Source organism: Ctenopharyngodon idella, chromosome 7 (genome assembly GCF_019924925.1).
Source record: "Ctenopharyngodon idella isolate HZGC_01 chromosome 7, HZGC01, whole genome shotgun sequence".
Classification (NCBI taxonomy): domain Eukaryota; kingdom Metazoa; phylum Chordata; class Actinopteri; order Cypriniformes; family Xenocyprididae; genus Ctenopharyngodon; species Ctenopharyngodon idella.
Window position 1 is genome coordinate 40,149,139 of NC_067226.1, and position 17,959 is coordinate 40,167,097.

The 17,959-nt window shown below is 37.8% G+C and overlaps 1 protein-coding gene and 2 non-coding genes across 5 annotated transcripts in view; 1 reads left to right on the forward strand and 2 right to left on the reverse strand.

The window, feature by feature from the left end:
• Positions 1–584: 584 nt before the first annotated feature.
• trnal-cag (transfer RNA leucine (anticodon CAG)) lies at positions 585–659 on the reverse strand. Its single transcript has one exon. It is a non-coding gene; the product is annotated as a tRNA-Leu (tRNA).
• An 893-nt stretch (positions 660–1,552) lies between these two features.
• On the reverse strand, positions 1,553–1,625 carry trnak-cuu (transfer RNA lysine (anticodon CUU)). The gene has a single exon. It is a non-coding gene; the product is annotated as a tRNA-Lys (tRNA).
• A 10,190-nt stretch (positions 1,626–11,815) lies between these two features.
• The window catches only part of LOC127515925 (RAS guanyl-releasing protein 2), a 46,889-nt gene continuing 40,745 nt past the window's right edge, over positions 11,816–17,959 (forward strand). For 2 of the 3 annotated variants that reach the window (XM_051900098.1, XM_051900099.1), the window contains exon 1: positions 11,817–12,181. The gene's annotated coding sequence lies outside the window, so the exon portion shown is untranslated. Of the gene's footprint in view, positions 12,182–17,959 lie in introns of all 3 variants that reach the window. The other variant, XM_051900100.1, reaches the window with a different exon arrangement.

Here is a 17,959-nt window from a genome sequence, read left to right on the forward strand (position 1 = left end):
AGTGTCTTGCCTGGACGACATAGTGATGAGCACATCGTCGAATTACATACTTTTCAGCTTTCAGTAATTTCTCTGGGTATTTTCCACTACTTTTGTAGTTTAATATTGTCTCGTATTGTGTCGGGTCCATTCTGGCAAATAAAAAAGGTCAAAGTGTAATCTCACTTAAAGTGTTTAGACTTCTTGTAATGTATAACTATTTAACAGTTAGCTACACACTCTGAGTAGTTGTCAGTAGGTACCTGGTAGGCCTGATTTAAATAGTAGGAAACAATCGATAAAACACATTACTATAAAATAATGGCAGTGAAGTGTCATTAATCATGACAGAAAGTACATCGTATTATTTCATTTTTAAGAACTTTAAGTATTTTTTTTTTTAAATACAACACCAAAACAACAGCAAAACGTACCTTAACTTATTGTACATTTGGACAGAAAACCTACAATCTGTTTCTTTTTTTTTTTTTGGTACGTTATACGTAAGTCAGCCACCACACAGCACTCTTTTTCAAGGGGACCTATTATGCCTCTTTTCACAAGATATAATAAGTCTCTGGTGTCCCCAGAATTTGCAATAGATACGCCCAACGTGGGGCTCGAACCCACGACCCTGAGAGACCCTGAGTCTCATGCTCTACCGACTGAGCTAGCCGGGCAGGTGTGGAGCTTGTCTTCGGGCTGGTTGCAGTTTTTATCATTGTCTAAATTACCTGCGTGGAGCGGAGCCTCACATTTCGCAGAGGAAAACCTTGTGCAGGCAAAGTCAGGGTTAAGCCTAGGCTTAGAGTTTACTTTGTTTGTTTCAGCCATATCTGTTGCCGGGGGATACAATTTGACCCAGTAGAGCAGGCCAATAATATGCACAACCAAAACCAGGATTTAAAGTTCCGTTTGGGTCTGTCGAGTGAGAGAGCGAAGGCAAACTCCTTCAAATTTCCAAAGGCAAAAGTGAGCCATACAGCAAAGAGTTGGAGGACCCAACCTCCAACCGGACCTGAACATACGAAAACGCCAGCACGTGTAGGCGTATGCCAAATCGATTGACCTCATGCCAGAGAGCTTGATAGGTTACAAGTTACTGGTGCCCTCCTTATATGACCAAAATCCATATTAAAACACAGCCGGAAGTTATTACAAGTGCTCGATGCTGTTTTAAAAGGAGTTTTGAGCAGGACCTCTCTGGAAAACAGGCCTCCGCCACAAAACATGAACATTCCATGCACACGTCACAGCAAACTGGGGCAGATATAAGCTTTCACACAACGCCCACTGTCTTCTTTTAACCCAAAGCAACTGACAAAGCTGTAAGCGCTAAAACCCAGGGGCCAGAAACCGCCGTGTCGAGCTTTCTACATGGCACATGTGCTGAATTCTGCATTTGTGGTTTCCTGGTGGCATGGGACCAAAAAAAGCTATTTCGTCCCTGGGTGGGCTTGAACCACCAACCTTTCGGTTAACAGCCGAACGCGCTAACCGATTGCGCGTATTGCGCTGTTTTACACGCTGGAACCCAAGAAGCTGTTGGGAAGAAAGATAGAGGCAATAGATACGCCCAACGTGGGGCTCGAACCCACGACCCTGAGATTAAGAGTCTCATGCTCTACCGACTGAGCTAGCCGGGCAGATGTAGAGTATGACTGCGGACTGGTCACAGTTTTTATCATTGCCTAAATTACCTGCGTGGAGTGGAGCCTCACATTTCGCAGAGGAAAACCTTGTGCGGGCAAAGTCAGGGTTAAGCCTAGGCTTAGAGTTTACTTTGACCCAGTAGAGCAGGCCAATAATATGCACAACCAAAACCAGGATTTAAAGTTCCGTTTGGGTCTGTCGAGTGAGAGAGCGAAGGCAAACTCCTTCAAATTTCCAAAGGCAAAAGTGAGCCATACAGCAAAGAGTTGGAGGACCCAACCTCCAACCGGACCTGAACATACGAAAACGCCAGCACGTGTAGGCGTATGCCAAATCGATTGACCTCATGCCAGAGAGCTTGATAGGTTACAAGTTACTGGTGCCCTGCTTATATGACCAAAATCCACATTAGAACCACATTAGAACTGGGGCAGATATAAGCTTTCACACAACGCCCGCTGTCTTCTTTTAACCCAAAGCAACTGACGAAGCTGTAAGCGCTAAAACCCGGGGGCCAGAAACCGCTGTGTCGAGCTTCCTACATGGCACACGTGCTGAATTCTGCGTCTGTGGTCCCCTGGCAGCATGGCACCGAAAAAGTTCCTTCGTCCCTAATAATAGGCTAGTTTTATGTTTGAGGTCACGAATATGAGCCCATTCGCAATCTCAAACATATTCTCAGAACTATATAATTTTCAACATCTTCAAAATCAATATTTCGATCGCTAACAGCTTCACCAGATCCATCTAGTGACAGTGACAGTCATATATGATTGCGTTTAGTACTTGCTCTGCAGTAAATCACTGAGCCATTTCATGTTTTTCTTATTATTTCGTTTTCTGTCTGAATGAGTCGTCACTTGTGTATCAGACATTGCCACCTTGTGGAATAAAGGTGAATTGCACTTATTCCGTCATCTAAGATACGATTATTGTTGTGCAGAAAAAATATACGTACACTTATACACACCTCGGGTCGTTAGCGACCATATACAATTTTTACAAAAAATGAATTCAAAAATAGGCATTCTTTTATAGTTTTATGATTTTTTGTTATGTTATATGTTATATTCTTTATAATGAATTGATTGAGGAATACCAAGAAGGTTGAAGTCTAACTTTAAAAAATGAATGAGGAGGAGGGTAGTGAATGACGTCCCGGGTCACTAAAGACCCGAGGTATGCATTTAAGGGTTAAAGCAAAAGTGTCCAAAAGTGGGAATTATGCGATAACGGACACAACAATGCATCATGTATTATAAGATCGTTATGTTTGTAGCGTGATCCATTAAAACGTACAATATATATTTCAATTCAGACCTAGATACTATTATTACTATTACTCCTGAAATATATTGTTCGCTGCAAACATGATGATCTTAAATTTGTTAAAAAAATTTAACACTTTACCGACTTTCTTCGGCACAGTCCTTCATAACTGAAATTTAACCTCAGTTTCCTCAGTGACTCAGATGCAGAGAGTCTATGGAGACTGGTATGTTCGTTGGTACATCCAATAACAGAACATTTGTAATGTTTTTGGCGCAGACATTGTATACAGTGCATCCGGAAAGTATTCACAGTTTTCCACATTTTGGTATGTTACAGCCAAAGGATTAAATTGCAAAGATTTCAAACAAACTTCTTTCATGTTGTCATTATGGGGTATTGTTTGTAGAGTTTTGAGGAAAAAAATGAATTTAATCCCTTTTGGAATAAGGCTGTAACATAACAAAATGTTGAAAAAGTGAAGCGCTGTGAATACTTTCCGGGTGCATTGTATCTCCAGCTGCTACAGCGAATAAACAGAAATGGCGGACTGTTGCAGGCTCTCTCAGGGCGGCTATGCTAACAGGGCAGATCATTACCACCAGTCATGGGCGGGGCTTCCCTACTCTTACATAAGAAAGAGTAGAAATCTGAAATCTGGAACAGCCCATTTGGAGAGGCTGTTTATGATTTATGGGGATTATAAAAAAAGGAGTGGGTGGATTTTTACCATTATCGGCTGGTTGTTTTCACACATTGTGGACACACATCTGTGTTTAAACACCTTATAAAAGTGAATTTTGCATAATAGGTCCCCTTTAAATTACCTCTGTTTTTAAAGGGTTATGGGTTTTCGATGAATGCATTTTGAACAGATAAAATTATAAATATTTTTTGTAACTTTTTTTCTTGAAGTCTTCAAGTTACCTGGCTAAATGCTCAGTTATAAAACAGAAGCATATGGCATATTTGGGGGTTGGGGATTCTCAGTGTAAGACAATGATCTACAGTAGATCCTTCAAAAAAATTAAACACCGCAACAGTTTATCTTTTTACCGCTAGGCATACAGTGTTGCCAACTAATTTTTCTAAGTTTCTAAAGGCGGGTCGATTTGTTGCTAAAAGTTGCTAAATGATGTTAGGATGTCATTGCGTGATGTAAACAACTGTGTTATTGCGTAGAATACACATAAAAAATATGAAAATATGAATATGATTTGAAATATGTTAATTTAGATTTGTATATAAAAAAATAATATAAACATATCTTATTTGTACACAACAGATATTTTCATTGAATTATTGAACAGTTACACGTTTTTGAACAATTACATTATGTATTTTTTTATTAACTAGTAAAACTACACATTTTGAACAATTATAGTTTTAAGCAGTTTATCGGTAGTTAGTGTGCTACAAGAACAAGGAAATTCTGTAAAAATAGGGCGCAATGTATTTCTGTAACATAATCCACTGGAGGCAAGTCTTTAAGAACCCAAGTGCAGTTTATTTAAATGAATCCAAACATGAACAAAAGACACAAAGGCTTGACTTGACTTGACTTGACTTGACTTGACATGGTTTAACAAGACACATGGAACTCACCAACCATTGGTACAATGCATGACAAAGACACATGGCAAACACGAGGGTTTAAATACACAAGGCTAATGACTAGACAAGACACACCTGTGCACAATCAACCAATGACAACATAGGACACATGACAACATGGGAACACATGGCAGGATCACATGATACAAACAGGGGAATCACATGAAATAAGGGAGCACATGGCAAACATGGAACCAAAGCAATGACAAACAGGAACATGAAACATGACTAAACTGCAAAATAAAGACATGAACATGAACACAAAACCCAACACCATCTGTGACATATTCCCCCCTCTATGGGCAGCTCCAGACACCCAAACAACACAAAACCCAACACCCAACACCCGTGCAGGGGAACAGGACATGGAACAGGGCATGGCAGAGACGGGCCTGGGTCATAGGGCATGGGCGGGCCTGGGCCATGGAGCATGGGCGGGCCTGGGCCATGGAGCATGGGCAGCAACACCATCTGTGACAATTGTGTTAATATGAAGGAATTACCTGTATTGGTTTTTCTCAGGTGTTTTACCTGTGTTTTAAATGACGCATTGCATTTTGTGTTTTAGGGTACGGGATTACAACTTAACAGATAATTTCCTGGCAGAAAATTACCAGTACCTTTTCTGATTTTCTATTTTATTTTTATTTTTTATTACAGTGTGAACCAATTATAGGTACAAGCTAATAACATGCTGTATCATAAATGAATGATTATTATTGAACAATTGCAACTATCAGCTTAATTCACATATAATGTGTGTACGGCATCTTTCTTCAGCTCTCTCCTGGCTGATGTGCTGCTTGGCTGGCTAGCTGTTCAATGGTTTCCTCTTTTTGTGTAATTTAGATGAAAATATGTTTCTTTTTTATAGTTTGAGTTACTTTTCAAAAGTTGCTAAAAGTTGCCAAATGCATTTTAAAAATAGCTAAATTTGTTGCTAGGTGCTTTTTGAAAAGAAAAAAAAAAGAGTTGCTAGGGTTGTCCCATCCCCCTAGGGTTGTTGCTAAGTCTAGCAACAAAATTGCTAATTTGGCAACACTGTAGGCATACTTCAAGACACGATGGGCCAGGTCTCTCTGAAATAAGAGGCAAGATCCAACAGGTCCTTCTTGCATTAGTTAGCAGGTTTAACAGCTGTGTGTGTCTGCCGTTTAAAAAACCATATTTTACACAGTGAGACACAATTACTTTGATAAAGGTTTCTTATAATCTATATGGGCAGTACAGTATGAATACCTAGGAGACCAAGAGACAAGACCTTAGACCAGCCCTACTTACCTCAGATTTTTGTGTCGTTCCGCTCAGTCCCGCTGCTTCTGCTTGTAAGTTTTTTTGTAACGGTTTTTCCGTGTGATCACTGACATCATTGCGCGAGAGAGACTTCTGGAGATTCAGTGCATTGCGTTGCGTACCAAGACCAGATATAGAAAACATTTAAAGCAATTTGAAGGATTTGTTTATTTCATGCTTAACCCTTTCAAGCGTGAGTTTAAAATATTCTAACTGACCCCCCAGAGTAAGTTTTTTTAAGGCGACCGTTATTTTAAAACGTTTGCCATTATTGTTTCCATGGCGACGCGTCATGCGTGTCACATACGTTGAACGCAGCCACAATAACACTGTATGACAGATGGATCTCTATTATTTTGTTTTTCCTTTTTTATTTAAAATATTCACAAACTTGCTTACCATGTCATCAATTTTCTGATATTCCGATCCTCAAATATGTGTAAGTGAGCGTGTTTTGTCATTTAAAAACCTTTATAAATGATCTTTATCTTGATCTATAACGCGAGATGGGCGCCGCCATCTTAGTTTGCCCCGCAGTTCGCAGAGTCCTGTCAGTCGGATTTACAGCACGTGAATTCATCAGTTTCTCCCTAAATACATGCAAGTAAGTGGCTGGTGAACTGGAAGAATAATAGAGTAAACTTTATAGTTACTTAGGCCCATTATGTGTTTCTGATATAAATAAATATCGGCAAATTATATTTGAATGGATTGTTATTGCTGCTTCCACTGATGTCTGACATCAGTGTGTATTTTATAAACTCTAATTGTATCGTTTTACTGGTGCTTATGCGTATTTAAATGTCTGAAACCTTAATAGCATAGCTGTAATATATGACAAGAGCTGAGCGAGTCCGTCTCGCAGCCAAAGCGCGAAAGCACAGTTTGAATCTGGCAGTTATGTGACGTCGCTGAAAGTTCTAAAATTCCATATGTGGGACCGTACGCCCAGGGGCACAGAAATAAAAATCCCATATGTGGGACCGTACCGCTCAAAGGTTTAAAAACGAAACAATATGAATAATCTTGTTTACTTTTAGTGAAAATAATGTACTTGTGAATTGCTAGATATTTGTCAATATTCTTTTTTTGTAAAAACGTTTAGGCACAAGCAATCTCAACGCATAATAAAAATTAATAGTTGTAGCAGTAGCAATAGTAGTAGTAATGATAATAATAATAAACTAAATAAAGAAAAAAAATCTTCCTGATGAAACCTTACACAACACAATTAAGAAAAGTTTTCTACTAGCATTTCTACGTATCTAAAAGCAAAACATGAGCATCAGTAGCAGAGTAGATAAAGTTGGAACAGATGTTGATAGCAGATTCTATAAAAGCAGTACCCAAGGAGGCTCAAAAAAGAGCCTAACAACTTGACAACACTGCTTGAAAAAAAGCATTTTTTTTTTTTTTTTTTTTTACAAGCAAAAAGTGCTTCCTAAAAAAGGGATAAAAAAGCTTAACAACTTAGCATCACCAGCAGATGGAGCTCTGCAGACGGAGGCCTTAAAACATTGATCACTTAAAATAATATAGTCACTAAGGAGGCTCACAGAGAGCCTACTGCTCAGTAGACTATCAGGGGTCAGACAGCTATTTCACAACTAACCACTAATGCCGAATCATCAGAAAGGCAGATGTAAAAGTAAAACAAACTGCCAAAAACATCATAGGTCCAGCTTCAGGGCCAGATGGAAAAATCGTGGGAAGGAGGGAGAGGGACGGAAGGAGGCAGATGTTATTTGTCCTCCGGGACCTTAAAATGCTGACCGAGTTCTTCTTTTCTTCTCCCTCTGGCCTCACGCCTCCTCTGCGCTCTACCCCTCAAGGGAGGGGGAGCGCAAGTGGCAGTGCTGGCCTTCTGGACCTGTCTCCGGTCCTGAGACTGGTACAGGCCAGCCCCCCTCGCAGACTGAGGCGTGGACCCGGACTGGCACGGTATGAAAGTTTTAAAAGCAGCGGAGCGTGCCTTCGCCTCTCTAAACTTGCTAACCACCGTCTCAACGGATGTGCCGAAAAGCACGGATGGCGAAACCGGCACGTCGAGGAGAATTTTTTTGTCTTTCTTCCCTGATGTTGGCCAGGTTCACCCAGAAATATCTCTCTATAGCCACCATGGCCGCCATAGATTGACTAATCGCAGCAGCAGTATGTTTAGTGGCACCGAGAGCCAAATCTGTTGTGTGACACAGCTCCTCAACCGCCTCGAGGGAAGCGTGCATGCTCCTCAGCCATGCACATATCGTGTGTGTCATCTGGTGTCAGATAACGCTGACACGGAGGAACACACTGTTTAACTGTTTAAACTCCTTAATGCTAGTGCTTGCCATAGTACTAGATTTTATTTTGAATAAACACACGTTCAAACAAACTGGTATCCTGAAGACAAGAAAGAGGATGACGTTATTCACAGGTGCCCTTTTATACACACGGCCGCACCAGTGATGACGTTGTAGCGTCTGGACCAATCAGACACACAATTATTCATTATATTTAATGAATTATCCAGAAACTCACTCTCTCAAAGTTCTGTGAACCCATCCCCCTAAAACTGCAACTAGCATCCCAAACGTAGCTAACACACAAGCAGAACTAGGTGTCCTGTTACAGGACACAGGAAAACTGATAAGAACTTTTACGATCAGAAAGAATTTTGCAGAGACTAGTGACTCTGACTTCATTCTTTCTGAGAAGGACAAATAAACCCTCTTAATCCTATATATTCTATATATAACCACTTGAGAAATGTATAAACATGTATCCAATTTTCCCATCTCATGACTCTCCTTTTATAGGGTTTATTATGTATTAATTCTATCTTTTGAACTATTTTGGTATTAATGTTTCGGAGTTGAAAATTTATGGTTAACTAAAATCACATGGGTAGCATGTTTGGTATCGATGGACTCCAACTTCCGTTTCCTATTTGTTAATTAATGTTACATGTTGCTAACTCTGTGACACATTAGTATTATAAGAATCTAGAAGGTTCATCTCTCATTCATCCAATCCAGTGTCTTATGCTAATATCCTGCCAAAGGCACAAAGACTCGTAAAGTTCCATCCGAGGGGACAACTCCTTATTGGCTCAGACACCTCAAGAGGGTGTGACATCTTCACCCTTTAAAATCACTGATCACAAGATCACAGTCTCTCTTCTTCTCTTTTACTGAGAAATGCTGATGTGAAGATGATGCTAAGAAGCTAGAAGCTTCTAAGGAACCCCAAGCTTGTGCCAGGCTTCGGCCTAGACCTTCCATTCACCAAAGATCCTCTGAATCCAACTGGTTCTCTTTCATCAAGACAATATCAGCGAATATCAATGGGAGCCTCCACAAATTACATCAGGACAGTTTTAATTCAAATGGGCGAGACATGCAAGTGTCAAACTTAGTCTCATTATTTGATACATTAAGTATCCTTACCCCTTTTAAAGAAGGGTGTTAGGACTAAACTGATGGTTTGCTCAAGGCTGTTTATCTGCTGAATTTCAAACAATACTGGAACTTCTTGTCTTCCTGTATTTTGCTTCGGCTCTCTCTTTCCCTTGGTAAACTATGCATGTATGTGTGTGAATATTATAGTAGTTTAAGTGTTTAGTCTAGTTAATAAAGTCTTGTTCATGTCACACGTAAAGTTGTCCGTGTTTCATGCTTATAATAACTCATGCTCAGGAGTCCCTAATTATGCCAATCCTGACTACATGCTAGTACTGTACATAAGATTGTTATTTCCCGTAACCTGGAAATGAATATTTCTTAGAATTAATAAACAACACTGAGTGTTCATTGGCCAAACAGGTTAATTGATTGTAATATTAATTTTATTACATTATAAATATTTATAATTAATTATAACTAGTTATGATTAATAATCATATTTATTTTGAGTTAATTTGCTACAACGTCATAGGCTGCTGCTGTTTAGACTCACGCTTCAGACACCTGGCATGCCAGAGGCATTCCACATAGCGACCCCTAGGGGACGCAGCACGAGTTCCCTTTTGAAAGGGAACTATGAATTACCATATCATTTACAGCGAAAAATAGTAAAAGGACATTTCCAGAAGTCCCTACATCACAAATCATATATATTTTATATTTGGACAGGCTTTAAGCAATATTGGCCATGTTTTATGGACAGGCTACTTATGATGAACTATGATTCATTATGTGGCTTTCTGTTGAATCACATATTATTATAGCGGTTATATATACATTTTAAGATAAAAAATAAAAATAAAAACAATTACACCACTTAAATATGTGTTGTAAACAGTTGTAAAATATACAAGCACTGATATGCCATCTTGTAATACTGGAAACATTGTATTTTTTTATGGTGAATTTCTGGTAACCTGCATCATAGCATCATAATTCAGCCAAATAGTTTCTGCGAGCTTCATGCGAAATGGCAAAAGAAACCCAGCTAACATGTAACATTCCCAGAACTTTAGCTAACATGCTAAGGTTCTCTCAAGGTTATGAACAAACGTTCTTCCAGTGACGTTAATAAAACATTTGTTTAAAGTTATCTGGCTTTAATAATGTTCTCAAGAAGTTAGAGCTAAAACATTATTTATAGGCTACATCATTCATGAAACATTTTTACCTGAACATAGTTGGATGTTTGCCTGAAGGTTTTTAACACTGTTAAAAATATTAGTGTAAATTACAGTATATTCTAGGTTAATAATTGCATTACTTTCACAGTAATTCCACAATTTGACTTCTCTTGTATCCAACTGCATTCTCAGAAATTTATTGTAAAATCTACAGTACTTTACTGCCAATTTCAGTCAAGTTTTTACAATTGTACTGTAAAAAAATCTTGGATTTGCTGTGAGTTTACAGCATTGGAAAACAAAAATTACTGTAAAGAAACAGTATCATATTGTATTTCTACAGTACATAAGTACTATGAAGGTACCCAGCATGCAATGCAGCATGAATAGATTATGCTGTAGAGTTCTTTGATACTTGTTGGTTTTATTTGTGCTGCCTAAATTATTTTTGGTTTGCTCTTAGCAGTTTGAGTTGTTGGTTTATTTAGTTTATCTTTTTTATCATTATTATTTGTTGAGTGTCACCATTGTTGTGTTTTGTATGTCGAGTATTGATGTCTGTGCATCATTATGTGATGAAAGAAGAAAAAAGTGTTTGCAAGTGTTGCAAGATGATGTCGCAACTTTCAAAGATGTATCTCAGCAGATGTTTCACTATTGTGAAATATCCATCCACAAACAGTTATGAATTTAAAATAAGATATTGGTAAATCTTCATGTTAAAATAATGCTAAAACAAAATTAGTTAGCTTATTTTATATTCTAGCTTGTCATTATTTTAACAAATATTTTCATTTGTCACACTTCTGACTTGACTGGAACAGAAATTTGAATTTGAATATGTAAAGTCTAAGATCTGAAACAAACAGAACACTAATCACCCCTACGGTGACTTCAAAACAATTACAGTGGTAAACAATATAATTTTTTACAGTGGCATGGTTAAAGACAACTTTATTATGTAAATACACAGTAAAACAAGAGTTTTGCTGTTGATTCAGAAAATTTTGTAAGAAAATGACCCAGAATGCATTAATTTCACTGTAAATTTCTGACTACATTATTTTATTGTAAAATAAAATACTCTTTAATCCTGTAAATTCCTGGCAATTGTTTTTTTACAGTGTACAACCTGTTTCAGAATGTTCAGATAACATTCAAAAGTACTGTAACATTCCCATAATGTTTAAAATTGAATGTTTCCTTAACTTTCGCATAACCAAGGGGAGAAAAACGTTTTTTTGGACATTTTGAACATTCAGAGAACATTCAGAAATAACATTTTTATAACTTAATGGGAACGTTAGCTGTGGAGAAAAGTTGATCACCCCTCTGTCATTCTTAATCGGCGTGTGTGAAAGACCTCTGACAGGAGAGGGCGAGATTTCATCAAAAACAGTCAACAGGTGAGACACCTCGATCAAAATCGATGTCTACTAGTGGGACGCCGCCTTTATGCAGTGCTCGTTTATAGTGCGACTAATGGACCGCCTTTACACGCCTTCAGCTCCAGAATCAGGGAGAGATTGCTTCACACACGCGCGGCACACACACACCCATTCAGAGGTTGACTCTCCGCGTTCGTGTGCGCGCTCCTTGTAAATCTCCAACCTTGGGGAATCGAATAGGAAGACACTTGTAGCACAGAGCGATGAAGATCAGTGCGCATAGGACGCTCTTTGTGTTCATCAAACCGTGACAATATTTAAATATATGATCATTTACTGAACGGATCTCCAAACTTTCAAAGACCCGACTGATGTGGACAGATGTGCTGATCCAGACCTGAATCAGCCGATCATCAAGGTGAGTGGGCACTGTTAGTCTGATTGGACGTCTGTGCGCGCGCGCAGCGCACTGCGTTGTTTGGGGGGTTTGAACTCATTTCTGTTATTACGCATTATGCAAAACCAGGCATATAAGCACAGGGTCTGACAGAGACGCTTCTACATCAGAGAGAGAGAGAGAGAGAGAAGCTCCTTTCACGCCATGAGGTTATTTTTTAGTTACATACTCATACTTCTATTTGTGTATTTTGTATTTTCCGTTAGCTCGACTCTTCTTAACACCCAGTGTGGTGCAATGCTGAGAAATTGGTTAAGAAAGCTTCTCTAAGCTGTTTTGATCTTACAGGAATGATTCACCCTAAAATGAACATTCATGTCCTCGTTCTTACCTTCATGTCTAAACCTGCATGCATTTCTTTCTTCTATGTAACATCTTCTTTCTTGCTATGAAAGTCAATGGGGTCCAAACATCTTTTTCTTTCAGTAGAAGAAAGAAATGACATGAGGGTCAGTAAATGATGACAGAATTTTCATTTTTGGTTGAACTAACCGTACCATACAATGTTTTCCCTGTCAGGAACAATAAAGACTGAGGCAACAAACACATACAACGGTCAGAAAAGCTTATAGATTAAAAAAAAATGTACATGACTTCTCATGACATTACCATCAAATGAGGCATCACTGACCTTTCCCATGAGTACTGAGACTATAGGCAGACTGGTCGGATGGTTTCCCTAACCTTTTGCATTGTAATGGATGTTTTTTTGGGGTAGAGTTTTGCGGTAGGACATTGGTCACTGTTATAATGGCAGGATCTACTACTGCCTGATCACTGGGGAAGACATTATTTAGACCTGTCTACTGAATAATCCAACATAGGCTCATTTGAAAAACGCACCTCTACCTACATTTTTGTAAAAAGTTTCCAGCTGGAACCCTAGTGGTAGTAAACACCAACCATTTTTATTCCTTTTCACACCAATTATGATTACTGGGGCAGATTACTGATTAATAAAGACTTATTTTCATGCGGTTCCTTACACAATACTATGTTATTATATCCTCAGAATGCTTTTACCATAGCGCATGATTTGTAAACTAAAGGCCCCAGTATACTTGCTGTGAAGTTCTTTTTCATTCTTTGCTTAGGGTTAAAAAGAAATTTGAAACACATGACCAGTGGTATACTGTTAGTGGACATCCTGACGGCGCCCACCGTGATGAGAGCAGTGTTTAGATGAATATGTAAATATGTGCTATGTGTTTTCCTCTCAATAACAAAATAACAAAAATAACACTGAAAACAGAAGTTACGAAAGCATCTGATCATAGCAATGTGGACTTGTTTGCAATTCAAGTCAAGTCATGTTTATTTGTATAGTACTTTATAGGAAACGTCTACATTAATCTGGAGACATTTGAAAACAGAGTTTTCATTTAAAAACGCTCCTCATCCACACTAGCGTCTTCAAGCGTTTTCCAAAAGTTGCTCATCCACACTGAAATATCTGAAAACGCTTAAATCACCTGACTGCGCATGCGTAAATCATGCATACATTACATACTAAAAGCTCACGAGATGATGCAGAGAGAGTAGATATAATAAAGTTCTCACACTATTCTTCTGGCATGATCATTTTATTAGTATAATATTGCATCACTCACTGTTGAATTTACTTAAAGGTGACCTATTATGCCCCTTTTTAAAAGATGTAATATAAGTCTCAGGTGTCCCCAGAATGTGTCTGTCAAGTTTCAGCTCAAAATACCCCATGGATTTTTTATTATACCATGTTTTAACTGCCTATTTTTGGGTGGGAGAAAAAATGCGCTGATTTGGTGTGTGTACCTTTAAATGCAAATGAGCTTGTTGCGTCTAGGTTGTGCTCATAATCGGGTTTAAAATGCAATTGTCATATTTTCCCTAGTGAAAAAATTGTATACTTAAGCACAATTTATTCGTATGTACTTAAGTATAACTAAATGTATTTGTGGCACGCTATACATTGGTATATTTAAAGTCTGCTAAATTGGAACAACTAATTTTGCAATGGCATCATTATAGTGTGCTTCAAATAGGCTACAATAAAGTAATCTTTATAAATAAAGTCACAGCTTAAGCATTTGCCTTTTACAGACACCCCCAGTCTACCAGTAACTTACTTATCCAGTGAACATCAGTGAGACAATGGTAACAGATATATATGTATATTGAATGTAGAAACCAGTACAGGCTGGATTCGAACCCGGGTCTCTGTCGCACAAGAGCACTTGGTTTACCTGTTTTGCCACCATGCAGATATGGACAAAGCAAAACTCAGGTTACTCTGTGTTCTCTCTATACTGTTACAAGTACAGCTATAGGCTAAGAAAAAAGATTATATGCACAAATTATATGGATTAAAAGACTGAATCGCTGAGAAATGTCTCAATATCGGCACAGTAAGTGGTGCGTGAAAATAAACTGAAACGGCCTGTAGCTATATAACACGAAAGTGCATTAAACTTTAAGCTGTTGAAGAAATAAAACCAGCAGACTTAACATTAAATATCAAGAATGTTTTGCTTCCCTTTTACTTGACTTGATCTGTCATTAACTTGAAATGATCTGTAACATGAAGCAATTGCATAAACCGGCATAATAGTTTTATTCTTGTGCACGCACTAAAACACAGACAGTTCTGTTCGTTGGTGGAAAAATGTGAACACGCAGTACTGCTTGTGTTTCAGTGTATGCGGATGGAATAACACCATACATAACATTTCTCTGCCAATTGTCTCTGCGCGCTTTAACTCTTAATGCACCACAACTGCTCCTGACGTAAAACGGAATGAAATGATTTGGCGGTCTCACATTTCGCTGCGGATTTAAATGTGACGCATAAATTAAAATTATTTACTTTTCATGCAGTTAGCGTTTCTGAATTTATTTGACATTTTAACTTTTTGTGTAATTTTTGATGAATGGTCAGGATCAGTTAATAATACAATTAATAATTCATAATATTTGGACAGCCCAAAGGGCTGCAGTCCATATTTCAATATATTTAATCATTCACCATATTTAATCATAACAGGTCAACATAGGATTCAACAAAAATAAATTACTGAAGTAGTACTTAAATATTTAATAAATTAAATCATTTTATTTGCAAATTGCTCATTGTTACATTTGAGCTGTAGGCAAAAGTTGGGTTTGAAAATTCTGCCTTTACAGCACCTCTTAGCAGAAACAAACTAGATGTTTCAGTTCATACCTCACGTTTTCTATATAGCATCTAAAAATAATTTCATCATTCTCAGATTTGAAATACATAGTGAGACTTGTGTCTTTAGCTACAATGAGTTTCTAGACTCTTAAAGGTTTCCTTCTGACAAATGTGCCAAAATCTGCAACACAGATTCCCAATAGTGTGAACTCTAGCGAGTTCGGTTGTTTAGAAAAAGTACAGCAAAACCGATTATTGGTGAGTGTGATGGCATTGGCTTTATGGTGTGTTCGAAACATAGATCAATTATTGCGGTCTGTATGTGTCAACTTCAGGTTCAACCAATGGTAGGGTGTTGGGGCAGGCCAATGGGGGTCAAGCAGATACAGTGTTTTCAAGTCATGTCAGAAAGAATGAGTTAAAATGCACATGAACATCAGAACAACTCATAATTATGAGTTTTGGTAACTTTGGATTTTCTTAAGAGTTTCCAAGTTAGGTGTGTGACGGTGAGAAAACAAGTCAGAGGCAATGGATGCAGAGTCTGCCCTAGTAAAAAATACCTACCAAAATGTATCTAAAATAGGCCTACATTAATTTCATACTAACTACAAACCCATTAATATATTTACTGACATAAATATTCTAATTAAACTTTATTTGGAATTCTTCTTTATTGCACAATGCATATTTCTTAATAGTAAGCCTAAAATGTGTTTAATATCACTATTAGTAAGGATAGTATGATCACTGTATAATTTGAATGCAAGATATTTAAAGTGTACCTAAAGTATACTTGCAATAGTTCCACTTTAGCACGATCAAAAATACTTAAGTATGTCTTGGAACTTAACACAAAAATACTTGTTCCAATTTAGCAGACTTTAAGTATACCAATTTAGTATACTAAAAGTACAGTTGCAGGGTATTTATATTAAGTACATACATATGTGAATGCATTTGTAGTATATTTAGCATAAAATAAATGTATTTCAAATATATTTTAGTATATTTATTTTTCACTAGGGTTGCCACGCAGAACAGCAAATGTGAGTAAATTCTCTGCCATCTTTGCAGGAATGTAATACGAAGATTCTACAAGGGAGCATTTACTGTATCTTGAGCAATACTGTTAATGTAAATAGCAGGCACAACAACACCGGGTATAACTCTAGATATCTATTGGTACAATATGCGTCACATGACTAAACATTGTTTTCAAATACCTCTGTTTTCACCATCCACACTACAACGCGGAAACAACGTTTTCAGATTTATCCACTTTGGAGAGTGTTTTCAAAAAGGTCCATTTTCCTTGACAAAATTGCCATCTCAGTGTGAATGGAAGGCCAAAAGAGAGAAAAAGATGCATTTTCAAACTAAAACATATTAGTGTGGACAAGGCCATAGAATATATAGAATTCTACTATAAAGCAGCTCTCCAGTGAGTTCATGTTTTTACTCGCAGACATCTGCCCTCGATGGACTGAACAGAAGAAATGAACCAGAGAATATTCCCACATCAAAAAGGCGGAACTAGCTCAAAGACTTGTAGAAGCAGCTAAAACAGCATGGTTGCTTTAGCAAAAGCATTTTTTATCACACATATGCTTTTTAACTTCATATATGTCACTCTCGGTTAGGTTTAGCATAGGGTTTAGTGTAGGTGCTATGCTATTTTTAAATGCGATAGAGCGTTAACCTTCTAGCCCAATTCACCGGACATTTCACTTGTGCAAGAAGCAACATAATATCTGTTTGCAAAAAGTTTGCCACAGGCACATTTTTCCAATGAGCGTGGGTTAAAAAAACATGGGTAACTAACTAAATTAGTCTCACTGGCAGTTTGAAGAGTTATTACCTCTAAATAGAGCAGATAAATAACGTACTGACCTGGGGAAAATCAATCCCACAGCATAGAGAGCGAGAAGCAAAGAAAAAGAGATGCAGAGACAGTGGAAAAGGATAATGTTCACTAATAAAGACCTATTAGGAATGGTTGTTATTAGGAAGGAATAGTTGTGGAATTTCTGCAGACCTAGAAGTGGAAAAACAAGGGCCTGAATTAAGAAAGAAAGCTGAAATATGTAACATAAATGGACACCTGCTAGTGAGAAACATGCACATATTTGTCTCTGTCAGACTACAGTAAGAGACAGAAAACAACAGCATATTGGAGATGAAAGCTGGATTAAGCTCAAGATTTAAAAAAAAAAAGAAAAAAAAAAGAATGCTGCAGAGCTTTTTTTAGACAAAAGATACGCAGAGAGGAGGTTTGCAAGAAATGACTCATCGAGAAGATTGGTGAAATTGGTGACATGTTTTACAGGAGAAAGTTGTCTGTGAATTATATCATGGTCACTTTATATATTGGTTCAAAGCAGTGCAGGTCATTTGCTATACTATTTTTGTTAAGGCAGTGTCAACTTGATTGAATCAACTTGATTCTAGTGGGGGCATTTCACTTGCAAACTGTTTTCTAATGAAACCTCATCCTCTTCTGTCATGGGTAGTGATGGCCAGTTCACAAACAAATCGTTCTTTTGAACTGTTTCTTTTTTTAGTTCACCAAATCAGACTGAACT